Source organism: Pocillopora verrucosa, chromosome 10, assembly GCF_036669915.1.
Source record: "Pocillopora verrucosa isolate sample1 chromosome 10, ASM3666991v2, whole genome shotgun sequence".
Lineage (NCBI taxonomy): Eukaryota > Metazoa > Cnidaria > Anthozoa > Scleractinia > Pocilloporidae > Pocillopora > Pocillopora verrucosa.
This window is the reverse complement of record NC_089321.1, coordinates 5,520,894-5,542,929: the sequence shown is the minus strand read 5'-3', so window position 1 is coordinate 5,542,929 and position 22,036 is coordinate 5,520,894. Positions and strand designations below refer to the sequence as shown.

General features: G+C 37.7%; 1 non-coding gene across 1 annotated transcript; it reads right to left on the bottom strand.

Annotated features, from left to right (window-relative positions):
• Positions 1-648: 648 nt before the first annotated feature.
• LOC131773372 (uncharacterized) lies at positions 649-21,985 on the bottom strand. The gene is made up of 32 exons (XR_010718950.1): positions 21,784-21,985; positions 20,682-20,782; positions 19,903-19,998; positions 19,459-19,486; positions 18,793-18,856; positions 17,614-17,727; positions 16,663-16,717; positions 16,122-16,183; positions 15,761-15,828; positions 15,431-15,471; positions 14,669-14,788; positions 14,415-14,422; positions 13,442-13,605; positions 13,329-13,357; positions 12,800-12,970; positions 11,835-11,988; positions 11,084-11,124; positions 10,540-10,819; positions 10,267-10,435; positions 9,533-9,667; positions 8,374-8,432; positions 7,604-7,636; positions 7,125-7,167; positions 6,637-6,725; positions 5,711-5,787; positions 5,166-5,259; positions 4,266-4,341; positions 3,618-3,695; positions 2,907-2,982; positions 2,700-2,783; positions 2,150-2,217; positions 649-1,365 (listed from the first exon to the last, which is right to left on the bottom strand). It is a non-coding gene; the product is annotated as an uncharacterized protein (transcript).
• Positions 21,986-22,036: the final 51 nt, after the last annotated feature.

Genomic DNA, 22,036 nt, shown 5'->3' with positions numbered 1-22,036 from the left:
CTCTCTTCAAGTTGACGATGGCACAAGGGCCTGGTTTTGTAATTTTAGGAAAATTACGCTTCGAAACCTCACCACCAAAACTGATATAAAACAGTTGAGTTAACATTTGTCACAAAACGTAGCATTTTAAAAATTTGTTATTTTACAGACATTGATGAAATAACAAAATATCTGCGCCTCTCGAAAACACGACATCTCCGCGTGCAAAGATCATTTCAACTATATCTTAATACGCGAAGATAACAACGTCTTCGAGTAATCAAGTTGACCAACAAGGTGGTTTTACTTTACACGTCGGAGCTTTTTTTTATCTCCTCTCATTTACCAACAATACTACGGTTGATGGAAAACATTTGTGTAATATGAGACCTTGTTTTATTGTTATTTCAGACGATAAAGTAGCTTTTCTGCGAGTTTAGTAAACGTGCAGATCTCTGCATTTGGTGCTATCAAAATATTTGAAAGAATCGATCCAAAAATGCTATTTAATAATATGTAATATCAAACAGATCATTATATTTCCACTTGTGGATACGAATTTATCTTCTCGTGTTGATAAAATTCGTATCCACACGCGGCCATCTGATATCCTCCATTTAATTTGAACAAATTTACAGTATTAATAAGAAATATTTACAGGAATTAAAAAAAGCTTTGTTGATGTTCAGAACCTCGAAACGTAATTTACTGATTTTCATCATTATTATCATCGGACACGTATGGTCCTGCGCGCACTCTTAACGAATAATATACGCGATGGTGCGAGTATAAACGGGAAAAGCCGATGATGAAGGAAACACAAAAGAGGAAGAACGGCAGCCATAGAATAAAATGCTTATTGACTAAGGTAGCTCGAGCCCAACGGAAAACATTGGATCCTTGGTATGAAGGACAGACCTCGAACCCAACTTTTTTTCGGTTGTCCCTGCTACTCTGTCCATAAGTACAAAATATCATAAATACGTTTTTAAACCGGTATTAATTTCAAAAATGATTTTGCCGGTCTTATTAAGAAAAGACCCACAGCATCATAGTATTAATTGCTAGTCTAAAGCTGAAAGGAAACAACTCCACAACAAGTTGTCAATGAACCAAACTACGTAAGGCGAGAAACTCGCACTATTTCTTCCTTGTACCTCACCACATCGTATCGTATTCCCGCCAGCGCTATCTTGTTCGTGCCCTACCCTGGTAAGGAGGAGGCGACCACATGTCACAAGCAGTGGGTGGGGGTGGGGCTGCTTGTGACTGTTCCGGGTTGGCTATGGTGTGCGGCCTCGCTTGATCATGATCATGCGTATACCACGAGTGTCCTGCTTGGTTGTATCTTTTGCTGAGCTCGAAGAGATTAAGAATTGACACTTGCTAAACACAGTCAAGGAAAGAAAGCACATGGCACGTTACGAAAGTTTCAAATTATATCAAACAAGAACCATTTATGACCGTTAACTTGGCTACCCGTTTTAAATTGAAGAAGTAGAAATGTTACGGAGGGGCGGTTACATTTCTTCTTTCCGTTCAAGACCGGAAGGCAAGGGTAGATACCTTTTCATGAACCGATGCCGTGATTGTTAAAACCTCGCTCGAGGTTGGGTTTTCCACATGCGTACCCTAGAGGATGTTATGAGAGACTTGGGCTTTGACTTAAAATTATCTAAGAAAGGCGTTTCGGTTACTTTGTCAACTTTCCTCAATTTAAAATCCTAAGAACTGGGAATGGTGAGCATTTTGAGCTGACTAAGGTGGAAGAACCATCGTAAGCTACCCTGTTTTGGTCCGCAACAGCTAATTTGTGAATGCCGTTCATGTCATGTTCCGCTACAGTTTAATGACTGTGTCCTATCTCCTTGATTAGTTATAGGGTATATGTCTTAGTTAACCCTTTAACTCCCAGAAGTGATCAACAATTAACTTCTCCCTGTAATATCCATACATTAACGAGCAAACAGGTAAGGAGAATACCCATACTTATCGGGTAAAAGTTGTTACCTTCAACTAACACCAAATTCTTGTATTCAATTTACAAGGGAATGTATAGCAGCCAGAGGGAGAATTAACAATTAGACATTGGGAGTTAAAGAGGTAAAGAGTTAAGCTAACAAATGATAGAGAAGACATTGATCTCAGTAAACTCTTTGCTAGAGGATACAGCTTCTGATGGTACAGACGGCAGCTTAAACATAGAAGGCGGTTGTGTAAGTCGGCCCTCAGACGAACCTATGGAAAAATGACGAAAAATAATAACCGGGTCATATCCCATGTCATCAAAATATGAAAGAAGGAACGAAACACATACGTCAAGAAGTAAGAAATAATAAAAAGAAATATTAACAACCTTTCTTCCAGCTGAAGTTGTAATTTAACAATTAAGTGGAACTAATTTCAGAGTGAAGATTTAACATATAACACCAATAAGTCTAAGTTTTTTACGACTACGGATTCGTGTTTCCAGCACGTAGAGTGTGCAAAGACTTGTCAAAAATTAATGTTCAACACACCACATCGTGGAAAGTTTAAACCAAGAAGGTAACGAAGTAGTTTTTAAATACTAAACTACAATTATATAATAATAGTTTTCAACAAAAATACCCCAATGACTTAAATTGAGGGATCCCTAGGAGATTTTGCCACAAGGAGATTTTATCCAAAATTTAAGTGCCTCAAGTACCAACCCTTTTGATCATTAACAATGCTCTTACCTGGTGGGTGAAAATACGAGTGGGCCTTGGGCGAGAACACGTGACCAGTGCGTGTTGGCATAAATACAGCAGGGAGACAGATGTCTAATACAGAAGAAGATCACATCATAACAAGATTGAATTACCTTTTTTAAACAAAGTAACAAATAAAAGCTAACAGGGCAAAATAAAAATGGAAAGGAAAACGAAACAAAGAAAATAACAAACCGGTATCTTCCTTTTCTTCTTCAGCGTGAGCCAGTCTGTTTTGTACAGCCATTTGTAGTTCATACCGTTCTTGTATCTACAGGAAAAGAAGCGTAAAACAAGACGGCGAGTGCTAGTAAGCGCGGATTAAAAAATACAGTTGTTTCCATATAAAGTCTTAAGTGCGCATGTATTTATACTAAGAGTACTTTTCGATTGAGTGCTATTAAACGAAAACACCCGACGAAGAGAAGGAACACATCATACGGAGCCAAAGAGGACACAGGGTGAGGATGATCATGTCGCGATTGGTGTTGGAGCGCTGTTCAATTGAGTGTCGTAAAACCAAAATCAAATCAGTCACAAGGGACCAATCAGGAAATCTCCAAGGGCAGCCAATGAGAACTCGAAGTACAAAACATGAAAAATGTTTGACGCGCGGGAAAACGTGAGTGACTGGTTGAGAAGGTAGCGCGAGATCTCAGCACCATTCCCATAGCATCAGGGGTGATGAAGGCACTAGACAGGAGCGTCGAAACGTTGGGTCTATGAATTGTAACTTCTCGGTTATATTCATTAAATCTTTAAACCAGAGTGGCATCAAACCATGTCTGATTGTCCACCTGGTTGCCATGTGAACTTTATTATATCTTCAATGCCATCCTTTCGTCACTCAGGTGAATATTTTTATAATACATATTGTACATGACTTGTACTAATGTAAAAACTCACTGCTCTGCGTGTTTTGTCAGTCAGTTCTTGATGGTATTTGGAACTGTTTTCATTGAATAAATGAAGCCGAACCAGGAACTGAAACAAGGAAGATAGTGCAATGATCAAACACTTGAGTAAAAGAGAAAACTTACAGTTTAACACTAAACATTTAGCTCGCAAGTCACATTTCAGTTTCGTTTACGAAATGAAAAGTTTCAAACTTATTCTAATACAGTAAATATAAACTTATCATGGAGGTTCTATACTGCAATGATTTTTCATATGTACATAAATCTGAGAATTTTAAGAAAACGGGAAGCCTGTGACTATTAGAGGCAACCAAAGTTGGTTTTCTGAAGTTCTACTTCGCATTAGACAGCGATCGGTCATCACCGATGGTACAAAGAAGACCAATGATAACAACAACTACAACAACGACGATGACCAAGACAACTAAAATAACAACAACTGTGGCAATGACAACGAGGAAGACATTACCAATTATATTGAATGTTGCACCATGTAAAGTATTATTTCTATAACCACCACCATCAGTTAGACAACCAGGAGGCCTTGATATAAGTGACAGTCATTCTTCAGAGCTATCAAACAAATAAGCACACAAATTTGAACATCACATATCTAACAAAGGTATTCAACACTTACATCCTCGGGTAAATCTTTACCCCACTCCGGTAAGTTAGGGATGCGGGGTCTTGGTTTCCGAGCCTGAGAGTGTGGTCTGAAGGATTGAATAAGATTACATTAAAAACTGAAGCGGCCTCGGGAAAAAGTCCGCACACAACAAATGGTGTGCAAAGAATTAATAGCGTGTTCATGAAAGAAAAACCTGGTTCTAAAGAAAGTCACAAATTGTGTCGACGATCCAATAAAACGCTTGATTGAGCATTAACTAATGAATAAGTCCGAGTAACTTTTGGGAAAAGCTGAAGTTCCGACCATCATCTACGATCTTAGAAGTTTTGTGATGAAAGGAAGAATACCCCTTGCCGATTTTTTAATTTGAATTTGGCTTCGCATAACCCATGTGCATGCATGCACTTGCATGCATAACCCATCTGCATGCATGCACTTGATGCATAACCCACGTGCATGCATGCACTTGCATGCATAACCCACGTGCATGCACCTCTATATTTCTTCACGATAATCAAATACCAGAAAAAAACATATAAATGAAACGATTGACACTGCTAATGTTGAAAAAGCAAACAAACAGACAAACAAAAAATCATAAATTAAGTGAAATTTGATTGAGTATCCTAACACCAAATTAAAACCAAAGTAATTACGACGGCCAATCTGAACTGAACCCCCGAAGGAGTGTGGGTGGGTTCCCATTTTGGCTATCTGGGGACTGTCTGAAAACAAGGAAAGCCCGTGGATACAACAAACACCATCCTTCCGCGTGAGTCGTCAACTGTACATTACGATGCCAAGAAGGCGTTAAGGAATCTCACTGCTACCAACCAAGAGCTCAGTCATGTTACATTCAAATTTCCAGTCGGAACGGGCCAATATACTTTGTTCCATTCAATCTCTTACCTCGCTTGTGATGGCGGTCTCGGCGATTTCCCCTGTTCGGGTGATGGCGATCTTACTAGTGAAGGAGATCTAAAAAGGATCGGTGAAGTGGCAGCTACAGAAAACCAAGGAAAGAGATTTGTCTTAGCAAGCGTTACATCTTGATTAGCAAATAAGAACAAACATTACAATTCTACTCCTTCATTTGGCAATCCTGACATTGAATGAAAGATGTGATAAGATAAGAGGTGTGACTCATCCTGAAAACAGTTGCAGAGTCGCGTCCGAGATGCGTTACAGTACCTCAAGTTTATCCAAAGCTTTATGTCCAATCGAAAAGAATTCCAACTGAGATGATTATAAACTACCCGAAGCTTTTCCGACGCTTTCTTCCCGATCACGAGGAATTCCGATCGAAATCTTCGGTACGCACCAAAAACTACGCCCAAGTGTAAGAAGTGCACGCCCACAGAAAGCTTTCAGGTCACCCTTATACTAGTAAATTTAGAATACACCACTTGGTTTGAACGAACAGGAGTTTTAGAAAGGAGAAAAATTCTTATTACCGTCGACAACATTGTGAGTATATTCCATATCAGGTGAATACGGACCCAGTCCTCGGGCAAGCTCGTTTAACCTCTTCCTGTGAAAAAGAACGTAAAATGACAGACATTGATTAATTATCTAAAATTGACGAGATTCAATCGGTCAAAATTATTTCGATTTACTACATAAAATTAAACAAAGTAAAAGACAGACTACAAGATGGAACATATACATAGTGTTCTAAGAAGAGCGATAAAGAGAGACAAAGGTAAAATTGAATGAATGGCATTTTCTCAACAAAAAAACCAGCCTGGAGCTCAAGAAATGAAACCTAACAATTCGTATCAGTATTTTATTTTCTACCACTGCAACATTTTTATGAAGAGAAAAATGTCTACAATAGAATTAAAATACCTGACACAAAAAAAAATTGATTAACAATACAGCAACCCAAAATTGACACGCAGAGGAGCAGTAGGAACTAATGTGTTGTTCTTTAAGTATTGAAGATGCAGTGAGGATAAGAATAAAGCTGCCGACTGTTGTCTATCATAAGCGAACAACCACGAATTTTGCTACACTAAGGCGTTGTGTGGGTGGGGAGGGGTGCGGGCGGGGTAACGGTATCTTAAGGTGTCCTTTGTGTAGAGATGGCCGTTAGAGGAGGTTCACCTGTAACAACAAATTCTAAGGAATATTCAACAAAGAAATGCAGCATGAACAACTGTGGGAATGAACCCACAGATATTGGAAGTGAAATAGTAGCAGAGAGCCATGATGGAGTCTCTTGAATTTACCATCCCGTAACCTTAAGCGTGATCCTGTCCGCAGAACAAGAAAAGCGAGTTTCGCTAACTTACCGCCATAGACGACCGCACAGAGTCGCGGGAGTAAGTCGTTTCATTGGACAGGAACAAGTTAATATTTCCCTGATCTCTTTACTTACTCGTACTCCTCTTGTAGTAGCTGGATTTCCTCAGCGTGTTGTTCTTTCAGGGCTGTCATATCCCTCTCCGTGTACACGGCCTCTGGAGTCTGAAAGTGAATAAATTCCTTGAATGTCAACTCGATGCTTCACGTCAAGTGATAGGTCGGACAATCCACTCATTTTTGCGCTAAGGGAGGGTACAAAACTACCCTCGGTGAGGGGGTAAGATTTTTGTAACGAGAGCACATAAGTCCTCGCTTTTGCCAACCCAAGATGACAAACAATTTTTGCTCGAAGAAAAAAGTGTAAAAATAAAATTATAAAAAAGCGAAAAGACAGACCCTCAACTGTTAAAGTCTATCACGGAAACCGGAAAGGGCACTTTTCTGATGTGGGAACCTTACTGGTATATTCCTCAAAAATAGCAGGGGAAAATTCGCACCGATATACTGAATCAATGCAAAATCAAAACGGAATCTGAAAATAGCTTGTTGTTTAATCTTTACTTCTGGAACCTTCTCTTTCACGCTGGCCTCCTCCCTCTTCTTCCTACAAAAAAATAAACACATCAATAAACATAAAAGTAACAAAATCTTAAAGAAAATTCAATCAATTCGAACCATACAATTAAACTGATTAATAAAAAAAAGGGACTCTGGTAGTTCCCTTTACAAATGTTCTTCATGTGAATAAAAGTGAATCGCAGAGAGTGTATTTAGCTGTCTCTGTAAATGCTGATATTGTTCAACTTCGTTCATACAGACAAGAAAACTGCCCAAATATAAGTTAAGAAAGTAAATTTATGTCTTTATTTAGCTTAAAGATATTTTAAATATTTTCTTTGAGTTCTCATGGTCTACTGATGGACGTTATTGTTTGTTCTGATTCGTACTTGTGATTACTCTTTGGTTTTGTTTCATTTGAGGCATTTAAATGAAAAACTGCTCGAATTAACAGCGGTGTTGTGTGCCTGACCAATACTCACAATTTGGCGTGACCTATCTCTGCATCCACCAAGCTATAACAAAAAAACAATCTACTTATAATATATGCGGGGTACATGGTGTTATTAGTTGACTATGTGTATTAAAATACGCTTTTACTGTATCCCTTGGTTACCAAATTTCTATCACTAAATCTCAAAGAATTCATTGCCAGTTGTTTTCTTTTCTTGGGCAAATAGGAAATTGATGTCTTTTTTTCTATTGACATTAATTTTTTTGTGAACAAAAACACTGCAAACAACTAGACGATAATTTCGAGTCACATCAATTTGCTATTAAAATATCTTTCAATGATTAAAGCTGTTTAGCATAGCTCGATGTTTTTTTCAAACTCATTCAACATACAGTAGAGATACAATAAATATCTTAACAGCCTCGAGTTCTCGGGTCCCCGTTACGACAATTAAGGATCCTCGTTTTCTACCCTCGGCGCTACTCTAAGCCAGAAGGAAAAAATGGGGTCCCTAACTTACCGTAAAGACTTCGAAGTATTTAGAAAGAAGTATGTCAGTCAGCGTTCTATATAGGTAGCTTATCTTAAATCAAAACTTCCAGTCGGCAGTTTTCGCAATGACTGACTCTTCGAAAACCGTCATCTTGTTTTTTGGTTGTTGTTTTTGTTTGCATTGTCGTGTTGTTGTTGTTGTGTTGTGGTAAGCGAAAATAATTTTGACTTCTCAATTCAAAATCTAAATGCTAACCTGTAGGGGGCAAAAGTGGTTGTATACATGTTCTAGCAGTTCATACTCACTCCTCGAAAGGTATTGTTTCTGTTGACTTTCCAACTTTTGTTAACCGTTCAAACTGAGACTGTAATGAGAGAAATAAAACCAGTAAGTGTCGAAAGGTTAAGTAATGTCATCTAAAGCTCAATAATAAAGTTGAAATCTAAACTGATCGAAAGAAAAAGCCATGAAGCTCACTTTAAAAAGAGCCAAATAGATGAAAAGCTGTTGATGTAACTTTTGTTGGTTGTAGGTTACCTAATCCCCATTAGCATTATTATTATTATTATTATTATTATTATTATTATTATCATCATTAGAAGAAGAAGAAGAAGAAGAAGAAGATGAAGAAGAAGAAGAAGAAGAAGAAGAAGAAGAAGAAGAAGTAGCAGTAGCAGTAGCAGTAGTAGTAGTAGTAGTAGTAGTAGTAGCAGCAGTTGCAGCAGCAGCAGCAGCAGGAGCAGCAGCAGTAGTAGCAGTAGCAGTAGCAGTAGCAGTAGTAGTAGTAGTAGTAGCAGCAGTTGCAGCAGCAGCAGCAGCAGTAGTAGTAGCAGCAGCAGTAGCAGCAGCAGCAGCAGCAGTAGCAGTAGCAGTAGCAGTAGCAGTAGCAGTAGCAGTAGCAGTAGCAGTAGCAGTAGCAGTAGCAGTAGCAGTAGCAGTAGCAGTAGCAGTAGCAGTAGCAGTAGCAGTAGCAGTAGCAGTAGCAGTAGCAGTAGCAGTAGCAGTAGCAGTAGCAGTAGCAGTAGCAGTAGCAGTAGCAGCAGTAGCAGTAGCAGTAGCAGTAGCAGTAGCAGTGGCAGTGGCAGTGGCAGTGGCAGTGGCAGTAGCAGTAGCAGTAGCAGTAGCAGTAGTAGTAGTAGTAGTAGTAGTAGTAGTAGTAGTAGTAGTAGTAGGTAGTAGTAGTAGTAGTAGTAGTAGTAGTAGTAGTAGTAGTAGTAGTAGTAGTAGTAGTAGTAGTAGTAGTAGTAGTAGTAGTATTGTTATAATTACCATTATATTTTTTTGGGTTGTGGGGAAGGGACGGGATGAGCTTTTGGTAAGTTTCTGATTTGCAGCAATCCACCTCAAAATATTTCGTTAATCATGAAGTCAAATGTGGAATTACTAGTATGTGATGAGACAAAGCGAAAAGAAAAATGTCTGACGAGCACGGAAATGACGGAACTGACTGTTAGTCTTTCTTACCAAGTAACACAACACAGATATTTGTCCACACGGAGTGTTAAACGAGGCATATCACGGTCCGAACAACAGAGGTAAGAACCAATTGCTCTGGTTAACACTGCCGTCTGTGTGCGACAAACGGCCCTCGAACTTCTCCTGTAAACAGGTTCAATAACACCCATTAAGCGAGGACGTTTTAAAAAGATAAATGTCTGACAACGGTTTTCACTCTCTTGCGTTGGCTGAAGTGAAGCTGGAGCACTCTTCTAAATCATTGACTAAGGTAAAAGTACTCCAAAGTCAGTTTCATTGCTCGAGGTTTCAGGTTCCATTTTCATTTAAAATTACGGTACAAGCTGTCTTGAAGGTAGAGAGAGAGAGAGTGGTATAGTCTAGTCTCTAAACGCCGTCTGATGATGTGGGGAAAAGATCCTCTTTTAATAAAAGCAACCAGCCACGCCTACGATTCAACGTTCACGACGTCAACGCATTTCACCGACATGTGCCCTTAAGTAGATGAGATAACCTACTTATGTCAAAATCCTTCAAATTTGGGTACGATAAAAAGATTTTCTTCAATCGAAAATTAAGAAAAATTACATCAATGTAAGTTGTGAACAGAAGAACAAGATCTTGAATTCATTCTACTCTTCGAGTATCTGCTGTACATGAATAATATATCTAGAAAAAAAACCCTTAACATAAAGGCACATATTGTGTAAATAAACAAGATTTCCAACATTTTCATCACTAACCAGGATCTTCAAATCTCCATAAGTGGTAGTTGCCATGGCAATCATTGGACGATCCTTCCGGGATGCACGGCAAAATCGAAGCGGCTCCTGAGTGATGTCCTTGACAGGTTCTCCAAGAATACAACCATCATCGTTGGGGAGTTTAAACATCAGTTCCTTAAACTCACTGTTTAAATAAAAATAAAAACAGTTTTATTGACTCGAAGTTTCGTAACGCCTTCATACCGAGACCAGAATTCAGAAGCACGTTTGTTCAGAATCATCTTCGCACCTAGGCTTTTCTCTTTCTCTGCTGATGCGGGCCGTGAAGCAGGAGGAGACGGGGCCCGACTGTCGCACCACGTGAAGTGTTCATTTTCCCGCCCTTTTGTCACTGACTGTCTTTGCTCTGTCCGTCTTAGTTATTGTGACACTTTCTTTGAATTTGCCTTCGTTGTAGGCGGCGGAGGTAACGGTTCTGCAGGGATTTCTTGGGAAATTTCTTCTTCCTCCTCAAAGATTTCGGTCTTAAGAAGCTGTCCGCTGAATGCTACGCTACAGAATGAAGTCTTAGCTTTCCAGGAGAAAACAAGAAAATCACAAAATTAAACTTCAAATCAGGTGTAAAGGTATTCCGTGTAGTAAATCTCAAACACAGAAGGGTCGACGTTTGGGAGGTGGACGAGGACACAGTGTGTCTGGTAGAAAGACCATGTCATAGGTTGGCCGGCAAAAGCCAACTTTAAGTTGCTAGCGGACTAGAACTGTCATTGTGATCACAACTTCACAGACTTAGACATGCACAACAAAACGCAACTAATAAAGACCTAGAGCTTACCTTTCTTACAATCTGGTTTGTATATTCTCAAATGTAGATACCTTAAAGGACAGAAAAGTAAAACATTATAGCTGAATGACACAATGAAAATCATAACCTACAGATTCTTACCATATATATAAAACAATAGCCTCTATTTGGCGCGAGAATATGCGCGGATATTTCCCAGATACGAACAGTTTTAAGAAAGTGAATACTTGAGGAAAACTGTGAGCTTCAAAGGAACAGAGAATGTACAAGGAACATATATACGAGCAGATTTTCGCGCAACAATAGAGGCTTTTGTGATTATGATTCTCTAAAGATTTTGCAACGTACGTGGAAAAACATGTGAAATAACAGCTTACTTTTAATTGTGTTAGGATGTTTTCATTTTGACAAGTGTTCTCTGGTGGCACTTTATGAAAATACAACTATTCCCCTTCTTCTGTAACAACCATGTAAAACGCTCTCTCACCTTGAATTAAATTTTCAACGGAGACGCCTCGGGGTGCGGACAGTAAGGTTTGAAAAACTGGGCTAATGTATCTCAGGTTAGAACCTCAAATTTTCCCCCGTTTAGATGGGGAATATTCGGCCATGTAATGCGTTTATACAACCGCGGCGCGAGCATACAATATATTGATGAATCATAACAATGGAGGAGAATGCGGTGTTACGCGACACGTTTAGGCCAGCATGCGCGAGCCAAAAATATTTCAAAGAAAGTGTACGATAGAAGTATTCAAGCGTTTCACATCAAAAAACTTACTTATCGAACTAAGGTTCATGGGTCCAACATCCTTTGTCCACCTTAACCACAGCAGGAACGGACACGGGGGGGGCTTTGCGTGCTCTTCCGGGATATCTTAGGGTCCTTCGTCTTCAACCTCCTCATCTGATTGGAAAAATCTTACACCAGCATGCTAAAAACAATTAACAAACAGAGTGTTAGGCATTCTGTTGTACACATTCTTGAAATAGCTTATGTGATCTTTGAAACAAGATAACTAAACTTTAAGGCGATATACCAGGGTTATTGCGTAGCCCCCAAAACACTTTTAGCCTAAATGTCCGTGTTTCTTTACTGGTCATTGGTGTTAAATCCCGTTAACCATTATCTATAATATCTCCGTTTCATCTGATTTCCCTTTCTCTTACAATAAGAGGATAACAGTAATACACAATAACAGAGTTTGGTTGTACGTGCAAAGAAAAATGTAGGACAGATTTGAGATGTAGTGACTAACCATCCTGAGTTCAATTACACCAATGTCTCTGCAGCGATAGAACTTCAGGTTATTAAAGAAAGTTTCTGCCTTTTTGTAATTCCCATGTGGGTCAATGCGCAGCAGGATATGCGAAACATGAAGGTCTTATTATTTATACAAAGTTTGGCCGTTAGTTGACAAAACCGCGCCCTAAAACCAATCTTCAATTTGGCTGAAACCTGTTCCATTCTTCATTCTGAACATTGAATTTTTGTTAAAAAAGCGTCAAGAGGGCCTAAAGCTAACCAGTGGAAGGACATTTATTTCATGAAATCAAACCTCTTATAGAGAAAGCCTGTGGCCCATTGATACCGAAAAACGTGGTTTGGTTTAGACCTCAAATAAATAAGTGGCCCGAATAGTGTCTCAACTTTACTTTACTTTTGGCAAGGCAGAATTAACGAAGGGCGGACGACTTTGCCAATTCCATAAAAAACAGGCACAATATCAATGGATTGCAAACTACGGCGGAAACAAAACCTTAAATGATTCGGGTGTCTGCAAACGTAGTCTGTGTTTTAGATTTCGAGGGTGCGTCAGCAAAACTCACCGAGGACTGCTTTCCTTCGTCTTTCTCGGAATCTGCATCGATCAGATGCTCCAAAGAACTTAATACGCGGCCCGACTTTCTTGGACTCTGCAGAATAACGCTTCGCGTTTGTCTCTGAGTTTATTAATTACGTGGTGCAAATGAACACCATTACACGTTAAGTGCAATATTATACCAGGCATCCCCAGAAATGCTTATGGTTCTCGGAACATTTGTTTCCGGTTAGAGAAAGGTTGTTGATAGGTCATATCGCCGCTATGAGGAATAGGCGCTAGGGAAAGAGCTTCAATCGTTGACCCATTCACCACAAACAGTGAACTAGAATTGAATTTCTCTTTACAGTATCCACAGCGAATTCAAACATCTAGGTAACGAGAAAGAAAAATGGGTCTCACAACGCAAGTAGCTCTGATTATTACACAACGTAATGCTTACAAACACTTACCAATCTTGGTTTCCACTGATGCTGGTTTCCTGAAACAGGAAAAAGAAAATAAAATATCTTGATCTTGCAAAGTTTATCATTTCCTCTTAGTGTGGACGCAAAGGTTCACTTACGGATTGCAGTAGATGTGTACAGGGGTGATGGTGACTTCTTGTAGCGATATTGTGCCGGTTCACTCGATCTCAGGGCTCGGACTTGTAGGTGAAATGGTTTTTAGTTCCGGATCGCTGGAGGGTTGTCGTCGTCCTGAAATGAATAATTGTCTCTACCCCAACAGCTGTATGAGCCTACGACAAGAAATCGAGAGTTGATTAGAAAATCTCCGTCGAGCTAATAAACATTTCGTGTTCACTAAACTCACCAAAATTTTTAGTTACAACAGGATAACAGCCTTGAACTGAATGTTTCTATTCTCATCACAAGTTTTACTTTTTGTTATAAGTGCGTGATAGAGCCATATTCGAAGGTGTAAAAATAAATTCGGGATTGACTTTGGGTTTGCTTCTACTCTGCGATTGGTCAGGAATTCGCCGCCAGTTTCTCAACTTATCATAACCATAACAATTTCCTTAGATGTGCATTGGTGCATTAGCTGTTTTATTTTTCACTAATCAATCTGGAACAGTTGAATACGAGACAGTTCAATTGCAATCGGACAGTGGGCTGTGATCGGACACTTGTAATTAGACAGTTGAAGCGACCAACCATACTTGGTCCTTTTCAGCCAAATTCACCAATCACAGAATTGATCACACTGAAACACCCATTTATCCTGGAAAAAACAGTGGAATTTTCAAAGTTGAGGAATTTTGTACCTAGACAATTTTGTCTCTTTTTTTTTCTTTTTAATCGCCAGACATGGTACTCAACGTATTTGTTGTTTTCAAGAAAATTGTAAAGGTTATGATAAATTGGTATCAGACCTTTGTGTCGTCCAAAAGCGCTCGTGATTGACAAAATCGGACTCCCGCCTTCACGGTCGTTCGAGTTTGTTTACTCACTCGTATGATTACAAACCGAATTGGACTCCACTCAGGTCTTAATACTAATAATATTAATCAGATGCCAAACTAAACCAATCACGACTTGGGTCGCTCCGCAGTTTTCTCGCGCTTTAATTAAGCATTTTGGTTGGTTGTGTACTTAATCTTCCTATCTCCTGATTGGCTGTTGAGATAACTTTGGTTTTGGTTACGACACTCAATCGAGAAGCGCTCTATGAGAACAGATTATAGAATTATAATAATATTCAGATAATTTGAAACTCCTCGTGTTTCCGCATCTAAACTGGCGTTAGAGCAGGGTTCTAGATAAAAGAAAAAGGCAATTATAAAAATCACCGGTTTATCACTGCCTGTTCCTTCCAAAGACTCTCTCATATTCTCTTAGCAGCAGTGTCTTGTTCATGCTTCTCCTTCTTATAGATTCCAACTCACGCTCGTTATTCTTTTTTTCGCGTTCTGTTTAAACAAATAAATGCACAAGTGCTGTTCGATGACTTTAATACTTATGTCAGGGCAGCTGATTCCGGACTTACAAAACTGTTATCAATTGGAACTACGGTAAAAACCCGCGTTCTACTGCACAATAAAATAAAAATGAAACTTTAATTATACCTACACCTGGACATGTACCACGTACTGTACAAATCATTTGATATTGAGCTGTATGTGTTTGGTATACAATGGCTAATATTGCTCGTATGCTAGGTAGCATCAAATGTTCGATATTAAAAATATTTCTTCTCGTCATTGCACTAAGGATAGATGTTCCAAATAACCGTTGGTCAATGCATGATTAATATCCTTTTGACCCCTACGAGCGACTAGCATCTAATTCCACCTCATGATATCATCCCTGAATCACACATTAAGGTCATGAGAATAAGGAAATGATCACCGACTAAAGAAGCTCTTAATTGTTAACTGTTAAACAAACTCTCCTTGTCAGCACCTTAGGAAATGCGTAGTAAAAAATATGGAGAAAATGCATACTGATATCAGGGCGGTAGACGGCACGTAATAGCTTGTTATCCGAGTTTTACGATTCTATTTATAAGCACTGATGAGTCATGGAACGTGGATTTATAAACAGTGTCCTACCAGTTTCTTCATCTGTACTTATACCACCTGCATAAACCTCCCTGCAAAAAGCAAACAGACGTTCATTAACTGTAACTAGGATCAAAAGCCATATCAATACCAGCTGCTTTCTCCGCCTTCACCCTTTGTTTTTACCCACTCTCACAATTGTACGTTAGATCTCAGTACAATGTTTAAACTGATAAATGTCCATGTATGTGTACCTACTAAAAAAATGAAACTCCTAGTGGAGACTTTCATTTGGTTCACTTACATGCTAGTTTAAAAATCAATAACAACTAAGCATGCAAAACTCTGTCTCCTAATCAACAATATAACAATTCGTCTTACCCTGTCTTCACTTTTTCTTTGAAGGACTCAATGAGAAACTTCCAGCGATACCCATGCGCCTTTGAGGTCTAAATGCAAAGGAAAATCGAATACATGCACTTGTTCAGAGGATGTATACTTATGTCGAAAGTGAGGAAAGGTCATGTCAGAATTCTCCGTTTCATACTAAATAAAGCGTGACTGCACGTTTTTTGTGGCATCTTGATTTACTATTGGGGAAAAGTTGCTGACATAGACACACCCCCAGAGTTAAGTAGTTTTTCCATCCCCGTACGTGCAGGGAAAAAGTATGAGGTTTACAGGTGTAGTGTTTAACTGTTCATTAGAACCTTCTCTGATTAGTAATGGTGAAAGTACTTACCATCATCTTAGAGAAGTTTTCTCCCAGTTAAGCACCTTCCTCTCCTGAGCTAACCTTTCACTCTGCATCCACAAGAAAGAATTTAATAAAAATTGATTAAAGACAAGTATAAATAGTCATGTGTTATGTACTAGAGGTGCAACTTGAGTGCATTTTGCAATTCCTTTACAGATAAAGTAAATTTGTACCATAACACATAGCAAGTACTCTTTAAATCTAATCTGATGCAAGTCAAAAATAGAAAGATTCAAAATCATCATCCCAAAAGTTAGTTATTAATTTTGAAGACTCCTAAATAGGAAGTGCATACTATTTAAGGTACCATTTATGTCTATCAAGATATTCTGAATTACTCTGAATATAAATTAAGGAATTTAATAAGAAAAATTTTTAAGAATACAATATTTCAAGCTGCAGAAAATTCAAATCCAAAACATTTTAGACAGTTTTCTAAGGCAGAACTTCCAAGTCTAATTTAATTTAATTTGCTTTAATCCTCTACTTGACACATCACTGTGGCTACAGGAAGCTTAACACTAACCTGAATTCCAACCAGGACTAGTTTCTGTAGGGCCACATTTAACTGTCTTTGCTTGCTGTAAATTCAAGCAAAGACATAACCAGTTAGATTTAAATCCCAATCTTAACCCTTTAATTTAATTTCACTTTATATGCATCCTTCTCTTGATAACCTAATGATTATTTCCTAAAAATGCATGGTTTAGTTTAAGCATCCTAACCTGCCATGCCAACCTGGTTGGTATTAGGGAACACCACCAAGAATTAGTATTTCACATTTTGTATCATTGCAGCTGATATCCATGCCCACTAATCGTCCAGCCTCACAAAACGATTTCTGTCTCAAAATCACACACCCAAAGGGAATATTTCACTTTTATGTCCTCAGTCTCTTGATCCTTAAAAAACTTCGGCTTTCTCCCTAATATGATTAAAAGTGACTTTCCTGTTGCTTTCTTACATAATGTTCTTGAAACACAAGGCATGATATTCAGTTGACTACTGCTGTATCAATGTTCTGCATCACAGAGAGGATCTTCAAAGTTCTCAGTAAGAGTTTTATTCAGAGTGAATTAATAAATTCAAATGGCACATGATTTGAGCACCATTAACCCACACCAATTGACTGGGAACAAGTCTAACAGACTAAGATAACAGCTGTGACTGTTTTTAGTATCATGATCAGCATGAAGTTAACCCTTTAACTCCCAAGATCTCACTAGTAATTCTCCTTACCATCTGCCAAATGATTCTCATCAAGTTAGTTTGGAGAATTTGCTATCAGATCAATTAGTTATGATAATTGATATTTTTCTTTATTTTCATCACTTGTCTGCATGATATTGTATAAATATGATAGGGAGAAATTCTCTCTTGGTCACTTATGGGAGTTAAAGGGTTAAGAGACATTGCACAGCCTTACACAATGTACTGCCTCAACAAATGATTGTGTTGTTATGACTAAAGTACTAACTTTTCATAATCCTCATGCAATTTCTTTAATGCAGCACTCTTGGTTTCCCATGGTGTAGAGTATAACTTGACCATCCTCACCAACTCAGTGATTGGCACACTGAGATCTGATGAGCTAACAAAATAATTTTGAGCATTAGCCTCAATTCCTCTCATTCTTTCAAGTGTCAAAAAATAAATTATCAACTTTGCTTTAACCTCTTCCATCCTAGCATCAGCATGTATATTCTCCATACTGTTCTTTGTACATTCCTATGGTATTTACGGGAGAATTTATTTAAAAATCAAGAGCTTTTCAAGTTTGTTAAAACTTTTTTTTAAAATACTCATGAGCCTAATGTTCAATTCAGCATGATTCCTTTATGATAAATTACATTGTAGTCACCCTCAGGGGTCAAAGGGTTTAAAAGTGACCTTTAATTGACCTTCATAAAACCAAAACAAAAGTTAAATATTGTAAGAGGGGTGGTAAGTTTTGGGCTGGGTAAAGAAATAGAGAAAGATGTTTTCCAGTCTTTTCCATGGGACAAAGAAAAAATATTCTGAGTCCCCATGAGGAATCGACCTCAGACCTTTGCATTCTGCACTCTGGTACTCTACCATTGAGCCACAGAGACTCTATGGTGAGTAACGCCCATTTAGAAGTTCATATGAAAGTTAAATGATCAGAACAGCCAATCACAACAAAGTAAAAATGAGAATGGAACAAAAACAAGCTACTGCCTGACACTGCATGTACCATGGGAAAATAAGAGTGACCATGATTGATGTATCTGGTTTAAGGTTTGTATCTGATTGGTTGAGAGAATCGCAAGAGTTTTCAAGAAAAATCAAAAATAATATCAATGTATTTAACAAAAAAAAGCCAAAAAAGGTGAAGTTGAACAAGAAAATAGATCTTTATCAATTTGCATAAAATCATAAACTACCAGGTCAGTCAAATAAGTTGATCAAGCTCATAAAATACTGTCTAATATGTTTGGCAAATTATCATAATTTAACATCTCTGGGAACAAGATTGTTAATTTTTCACTTTTCTGTAATCAAATTTCATATCATTATTATGTACAAGAAAACTGAATAAATAAAGAGTAACTTCCTTTAACCAGCTTGTATCAGTTCTATTTATAAGTTTAAAATACTGGTATTAAACTGTAAATTAGTTACATATACACTATACCTTCTGAACAATTTTCCAGTGACCAGCGCAACCTTTAAGAGTAAACTGGGTGGCAATGCATGCTGAAAATCAAACAAAATAAATCCTTGAGAACTTTTAAGAGGAGTTCGCACTGTGTTAGTGCTATAGGTAAAAAATGAACTATGGGATATTTAGTAATTTAATGAACAGATAGACCACATTGCCTTGCTTCTGTTTACTGGTACAGTGTAGATCAAAAATTTTTAGTGTTGAGGTCAACTATATCCATCTGTCCTCCAATAGATCATGCATGTACGTAAGAACCAACAACAACAGGTGTATAAAAAAACTATTAACCAAAGCAGAGATGGCTAGTGGTATATCTTCTTTTAGCTACTAACTTTTTAGGTAAATAGTTGTTCTTTAATTTGTATTAATAATAAGTTAAAACGGTAAAATAATGTACAGTGTGCATGTAGCACAAAAAGATGAAATTTTCACTCATTCATTCCTTCAGCAATCATAATGTTTTTGGGCACAAATACAGTTTGAGTTGCTCAGAGGGAAATTAACGAAGGATATTTGGAGTTTGAGTAGCCACAATCAGAGTGTGCACTTTCAATGCTTTTCACTGTGTAAGTATGTGCAATTCAGTTTATTATTGCATAATATCTAATGGATGTCTAGTCTTTTATCCTCATTACCTTAAAAGCTCATCTTTTATTGCAAGTAACTGATAAAGAGAAACAAGAAAAGAGCATCATCAGAAGTCAATCAAAACATAGATCATGGCTGAATTATCAATTCAACATGACTTGTATTTATAATTTTACTGACTAAACATAAGTTCTAAATAAGTTCAACTTTTTCAAAGTTACCACTTGGCAACCTAAAATCATAAAATGGTTGCCAGAATTAAAATTTTCAAGTTGACTTTTTGAAAAAAAAAAAAAAGGTTGGAAAAGAACATAAATTTGTGCAATATCATATGTTCTATACAAACATTATCCCAATTCCACTTAAGACCATAAACAATTAATCATTAATGAAGGCAAAAAAGCTTAATTAATTGTATATTACTGCCACACTGCTGTTCCTGATGACATGTATCTAATTATATTTACAAAATTTTTATTTAAAATTACTGACCTCTGAAAGGGAAGTCTGAAATAATGCCAGGCAGTTTTGCACTCCTTCACAAAGAGCCTTGAATTTCTGTTGTTCTTCATGTGGTGTTGATGTTCTCTGTTAGATACATATAAGAAAATTCAGTGATACAATATCTTAAGTTTTTAAATATACTGTACATGTAAATGAGCCTTGTAGATCTCAACAACAATTTGAACTGATCCTGATTTCCTTTACAAAAAAATAAATTGTTGTGATATTTTACCAATCCCTTAACTCCTAATTACTGAAACAAGGAACGACCTCAAATGACCTAAAATGGACTAAAGTGAACTAAAATGAACTAGCCATGATCTAATGCGTGATCATATCACAGATCGAATCACAGATTGGATCATGGCTCTGATCACGAACCAGATCACAGATTAAGATCTTGATAAATTGAAATTACAGAAATTTTGCCTGGGAAGTGAGAGGTACATATCATTTCATCAGTCAGTTAAGAATAATGTGACACACAGTTGCTTTTTAAGATCCTTGAACTTCTTCCATTGCCGGCGTGTGAGGCACATTGGAAGCTATAATTCGCAAACTGATCGACCTAAGTGCTCCACATTGCAAGGTCAAAGTCTCAGGCACTATTTGAGATGCCCAACTTCCTACAGATCCCTACAATATTTAACCAACAAAAAGTTATTCTCAATTAAGCACCTCCTATAAATTCAGAGATATGTTTATTAAACCAAATGTCAACATACATTGAAGACACTTGAGATTACACCAAATTTTAAAACCCTCACCTCACTTTCGACCATATCTAAATTAGAATCTGCTCTTTGAATTGAAGACTCTGCAAATTCAGGAACTGGTTCCAGAGATGTGCTTGACTTCTTCAGTATACCTGTATCAAAAGTTTGCTATAAAGTGATCAATTGTCCCTAAAATATAAGATCCATAAGTATAAACCAAAACACTGAATACTGCTTTTTGCATGTGCTGATTGGCTAGCAAGCATTATTCACCTACAAGCAGCCAATGAGACAAAATCACATGCCAATGTACAACCATTTCTTGGTATATTGAAATAAACAGAAGTTTTGGTATCTATGTGATATATACTAAAACAATAATTCACCAATATTTGCTTTCCTGGTAAAGTAATTCAGTATTATCAACTCATTTGATAATACCAAATTACCCTGTTATACTCTCCCATCGACGCAGCACCATTCACTTTAGCAAACAATTTTTAATTATATATCCAGATTAATCTTTATCTTTAAACCTTCACCCGGTTTCTTTTTGGAGGGAGCATCACATTAATTTTTAAAGCCACTTGAATGTACCACTTCAATAATCTCATGCTCTTCCAGTTTTGGAAAAGGTTCAAACGAAAAAATTCTTGACTCTAATGATGACTTCCGCACAAGTTGTCGAAACGTTAGCCTCGTTCACCAAATTAAAACCAGTCATTTGCAGTATTAATTCTCAATTTGAAGATCCTTCGTACGCTATCGAAAAAGAACAATGCTTTTGCTTGATTTATTGTAGTAGATTTTTAAACTTTATACAGCGACAATGAAAATATAAAGACTCCCATACTCGTTTCACAAGAAAACACTCTCTTCTAAGACTAAAAATTTTAATAACGAACCAGTGTTAACGTTTCCTTAGCAGCTGCTGTTGATCCCCCTAATTCTTTTAAATTTGAGGCGGTTGCATAAAAAGGGCAGAGTGCATGAGTATAAGCTCGTTAAGATGACACGAAAAGCACAATATGAGGTCGTACAGACACAACATATCAGAATCACCGGGTATATAATAAAAATGATAAATCATTTATCGGAATGAAGATAGGAAAATTGGCCTCTACCATAAAATAGTAATGAAGAAGGTTCCCACCTGCTCGTTTCGGGAGAGTTTCTTGTTTCGCTGCCGCCGCTGGAGGTTTAGATTTTTCCACCATGTCGAGGAAATGAGATTCAACGGGAACAATTTCCCTTTTTTAAGAGTTTCTGTTACATGCAAGGGTAATCAACACTCCTCATCAAAACAACCAAAATATGCAAGAGTCGTCTGCCATCATTTGATTGTGAGGTAGCTGTTGTCATGGTAGCAGATCTTGTTTATTCAAGTTGCAGCCGCTGACATTAGT